This window comes from Colobus angolensis, unplaced genomic scaffold, assembly GCF_000951035.1.
Source record: "Colobus angolensis palliatus isolate OR3802 unplaced genomic scaffold, Cang.pa_1.0 Scaffold2, whole genome shotgun sequence".
In the NCBI taxonomy this organism is placed as follows: Eukaryota; Metazoa; Chordata; class Mammalia; order Primates; family Cercopithecidae; genus Colobus; species Colobus angolensis.
The window spans coordinates 17,736,677-17,741,795 of record NW_012115154.1 but is presented as its reverse complement, the minus strand read 5'-3'; the positions used below and the strand labels follow the sequence as shown (position 1 = coordinate 17,741,795).

General features: G+C 45.3%; 1 non-coding gene across 1 annotated transcript; it reads left to right on the top strand.

The window, feature by feature from the left end:
- The first annotated feature begins 2,461 nt into the window (after nt 1-2,461).
- TRNAC-GCA lies at nt 2,462-2,533 on the top strand. Its single transcript has one exon. It is a non-coding gene; the product is annotated as a tRNA-Cys (tRNA).
- The last annotated feature ends 2,586 nt before the right edge of the window (nt 2,534-5,119 follow it).

Sequence of the window (5,119 nt, the reverse complement as noted above, 5' to 3'; positions counted from 1 at the left end):
CACAGACCCCTTGCCACTTCATGCCTGGCTTGCCCTTGGCAAGTGTGGGATCCAGGCCAGTAGTGTGAGCTGGGTGCAGCTTAACAGGCTGAGTGGGTAGAACAAGCCCAGAAGGCCAGAGCAAAACTCAGGCAAAGGCACCACTGGCCACAGAGGTTTCTGGCTGGCAAAACGACACCCCAAGGATTCTGTAACAGTGCAGCCTGAGATGCAGTGGGCTGAAGTGGTAACCAGTGCACAGTGAACTTGCTTTGTAAGGGACACGATATATGAGGCAAAAAAACTAAAATACTGCTTTAAAGTTCAACTGCCTTAAACAAATGTGGAATTTGAAGGAGAATTCAGGGAGGTCATCTTGGTCCCACACTGGGGGTTATTAGAAAGTGATCTCAACTGAAAAGCTGGCAAAGAAAGTTTGATTCCTTGCTCAGTAAGCAGCGCCTTCCCTCTGGGCTTCACCTTCTGCCTGTATACCAAGCCAGGTACAGGCTTTGTTGTCTCATACAGACCCTCCAGTGGGCATCCAAGCTGATGTCAAGACAAGATGGTTTCTTTTTGGAAAAGGAAGATAGTTATGGCATAAGGAGATCCACTTACAGTTGAACAGGACCAGCCACTCTCTGTTGAGTCAGAATGAGCACCTGTACATATGTTGGAACTATATGAAAGTACAAATTATATACTTATTCTCAATTATAGCTCAGTGGTGGGGCATTTGACTGCAGATCAAGAGGTCCCTGGATCAACTCCAGGTGTCCCCTTTAAAGGATTCATTTTCCTCCTTGAGCCGAACTGACAAAATAGAGTTTTACTTGAGTCGAGACCATAGTCTAGTCCCCTCACAGAAGGAAGCTAACAAGCTTATGAAACGGTGGCTTTATGACCCTCTTCCTATGGCCATTCCCTACAATTCAGGATCCAACCAGGTGCTCAGCACTGCCTTAAAGACCAAGGACAAGAGCAAGTCCATCCCAATACCCTCCTTGAAGGTATATTTCCTGGTGCCCCACAGGTAGCTATTTCTGTATCATTCAGGGTCCAGTTCTGAGACAAAAACTGCACCAATTATATTAGCAGAGAGAAGTCAACATAATTGTGGAGGAACGTTTAAGTTTTTTAGGGTTGCCCTAACAAAGCACCACGAAATGTGTGCCTTACAACAACAGAAATGTGCTATCTCAGAATTTCTGGAAGACCACATTCAAGGTGTTGGCAGAGCCGTCCTGTCTTTGAAAGTTTAAGGGAACAATCCTCCCTGGCCCCTTCCTAGCCTCTGGTGCTCATTGGCAATGCCTGGCACTTTATGGCTTGTAGATGTGTCACCCCAAGCTCTGCCTTCTTCACATAACCATCTTCTCATAAGGACACAAGTCATATTGGACTAAGGGTTCACCCTACTTCAGTATTACCTCATCTTAACTAATTACATCAGTAGTGACCCTATTTCCAAATAAAGTCACATTCTGGGGTCCTGGGAGTTGGAACTTCAACATGTCCTTTTGGAGGATAACAGGAATTAGGGAATTGACAGGACAGAGTGGAAGACTAAGTATCACAGAGTTAGTGTCTTCAAGAAGCCGCTGCCATCCTGGAGCAAGGAACAAATAGAAGAGGTTGAAATTGTTAAACTCTTAGAGGCTTGAGGAATATTTGTGGATCAGGGACCCAGACCCTCGGGCGGTGTTCATGTCTGCGGAGGCCTGGTGATGCTGCTCTTGTGAGACTAAGCTGCAGGCCACGGTCATGGTTGTTTCTGGGATGAACTGTCACTGCCACTACCAGGTGACACTGACAGGAACCCAACGCAGTCAGGAAGGAGCTTCTCCCTGCTCCGACCTTTAGTCCCTCTAGAGCCCTACTGGCAGGATGGCCAGGAAGCTGGCTACTGAAGGAGGAGTGTGGTCTGCGGAGTCCCTGACCCAGCATCACAGAACAGAGCCCAGAAGGGCATACTTGGAACTCAGAAAATCATTTCTTCAATCATTTCTTCAGAGGGCACATCTTAGCAGATGAAAGTGTCAACTTTATGGAGATTTGGGGCAACAGGAGAGATGGTAGCCTGCATCCCAGAGCATGGCTTTGTGAAGACAGCTATAATCCAGTATCCAGAAAAATGTGGGCTCTATCTTTGAAGTGCTGCAGGTTTGGCCAAAGCATTGGGCGTTTTGGGTCTCTGTTTGCAGGCGCTCGGCACAAAACCCACAATATAGGTGTCACTAGAGAGCCTTCCAGCTGTCGGGGGACTGCTCCCCAGATCCCTGCACTTACCCAGGAACTGAGAGCAGAGAGGTGGCAGAGCTGTGGGATAAGGAACCGGTTGCTTCCTCTAAGACAGGGTGTTGAGTTGGCAGCAAGTGAGGCCTTGTAACTCAGAAACCCATCCTGAAGTGGAATCTAGGACAGCAGGTCTGGGTGTGGCTGCACAGGGAAAGGTTGTTCATTGGACCCCACTAGCATAATTGGGGGTATAGCTCAGGGGTAGAGCATTTGACTGCAGATCAAGAGGTCCCCAGTTCAAATCTGGGTGCCCCCTAGTATTTTAAACATGAAAGGTGGTAAAGGAGTTCTAGTTTATTTTCCCATTGCTGAGCCCAGTTTCTAAGTCTCCCTGCAAAGGCTGAAGAATCCGAAAACACCTTCCCCCTCTGAGCTGTTGTGTTTCTCTCAGTTCCCACTCCTCTGATCTTCCCAATACCCCCTCACCTGGTCCTTGGGCTTTGCAATATATACTTTGATCTTCTGGCCATGGGTGAGAATTAGGTCCCTTACAGGGTAGCTAGCGAGAAATATGAGATCACCCACTGCTGGCCAGAAGATAGTGTGGTAACACATTCAATGAGAGGAAATAACAGGTCAGAATTCTGTTCCCCGGTAAACTATTCTTCAAGAATAAACAATTGCTGAGAAAGATTACCACCAACAGATCCTTACTAAAGAAAATTCCAGGCCAGGCGCAGTGGCTCACGCCTGTAATCCTACACTTTGGAAGGCCAAGGCAGGTGGATTACAAGGTCAGGAGTTCAAGACCAGCCTGTCCAGAAGGTGAAACCCCGTCTCTACTAAAAATACAAAAATTAGCCGGGCGTGGTGGCAGGTGCCTATAATCCCAGCTACTCAGGAGGCTGGGCAGGAGAATTGCTTGAACCAGGGAGCCAGAGGTTGCAGTGAGCCAAGATTGCGCCACTGTACTCCAACCTCGGCAACAGGGCGAGATTCCATCTCAAAAAAAAAGAAAGAAAAGAAAAGAAAATTCCAAAATATGTACTTTAGAGAAAAGTAAAATGAGCCCAGATAGGAGGACTGAGATGCGAAAGGAATGTTAAACAGAGAAATTGATAGATATGTAAGTAAATCTAAATTTCATTGACCGTATAACATCACATTGATGTCTAACTTATAGGTTTTTTAAAATATAAAACTAAAATACTGGTAACAATATCATATAAGGAAAGAGCTGATCCAAGTTTAAGTATTATAATATCTTTATGTAACTTGGGAGGAGGACAAAGATGATTAACTGTAGACTTTTTAAATGTGCTTGCAGAAATTCCTAGTGTATCATTTTGTAAAGTTGTGGTTTTTGCCATGCAAAGGGAGGTAAGGGGAGGGAGGGCACATGCTTGAAGAGAAAATAAATGAAGTGGAAAAAGATTGTAGTTAATCCAAAAGAAGGCTGCAAATAAAAAATAAAAGAAAAAAGGGACAAGTGGAAAGCAGTCAGTTGGACTAAATCCTGGTAAACTGTACTGGGCGAACGCTGTATTCATTTCCCAGGGCTGCTGTGACAAAATCACACACACTGAGTTGTTGAAAACAACAGAGCTGTATTTTCTCACAGTTCTGGAGGCCAAGAATCTGAAATCAAGTTGTCGGCAAGGCCACGGTCTCTCTGAAGACTCCAGGGGAGAATGTGTTCCAGGCCTTTTTCTCAGCTCCCGGTGTTGCTGGCAGTCCTTGCTGTTGTTTGGCTGTAGATGCATCACTCCAGTCTCTGCCTCTGTTCCCATGTGACACTCTTGTGTCCGTGTCTTCACATGGTGCGCTCCTCTCTGTGTGTCCGTCTCTGCCTCTTCTCCTCTTCTTATAAGAACATCAGCAATATTGGATTAAGGTCCACCCTAATGACCTCTTTTTAATTTGATTACATTTGCAAAGACCCTATTTCCAAATAAGATCACACTCAAGAGTATGTAATGTGAGGAGAAGATAGGACTTCAACACATCCATTACAGGGACACAATTCAACCCATAACAAATGGTACTCCCCGAAAATTCACATCCACCATGAAGTTCAGACTATTACATTTGTAAAATTCACACATAATGTTGCATGTAACTGAGGGTCTCACTCTGTCATCTAGGCTGGAATGCAGTAGTGTAATCATAGCTCACTGCAGCCTCTAATTCCTGGGCTCAAGAAATTCTACCACCTCAGCCTCTCAAGTAGTTGGAACTACAGGCATGCACCACCACCCCTGGCTAATTTATTATTGTTGTTCTTTTGTAGAGATGGGATGGTCTCTCACTCTTGACCTCAAGCAATCCTCTTGCTTCAGCCTCCAGAAGTGCTGGGATTACAGGTGTGAGTTACAATGCCCTGCCTCCTCTCAAAGTTTTATGCTTTCCTAAGTAGAGCATTTCCCATATTTTGTTAGAGTTATTTCTAGATGTTTGAAATTTTTATGGTATAATAAATGTTATCTTTTTTTTTTTTTTTTTTTGAAGTGGAGTCTCGCTCTGTCGCCCAGGCTGGAGTGCAGTGGCCAGATCTCAGCTCACTGCAAGCGCCGCCTCCCGGGTTCCCGCCATTCTCCTGCCTCAGCCTCCCATGTAGCTGGGACTACAGGCGCCCGCCACCTTGCCCGGCTAGTTTTTTGTATTTTTTTTTTTAGTAGAGACAGGGTTTCACCGTGTTAGCCAGGATGGTCTCAATCTCATGACCTCGTGATCCGCCCGTCTCGGCCTCCCAAAGTGCTGGGATTACAGGCTTGAGCCACTGTGCCTGGCCAATAAATGTTATCTTTTATACAATTTAAATTTCTCACTGTGGCTGAAATATAGAAATATAATTGAGAGGTTTGTTCTCAATTTTTATTATTGTGGTTAAAAAAACCTGTAT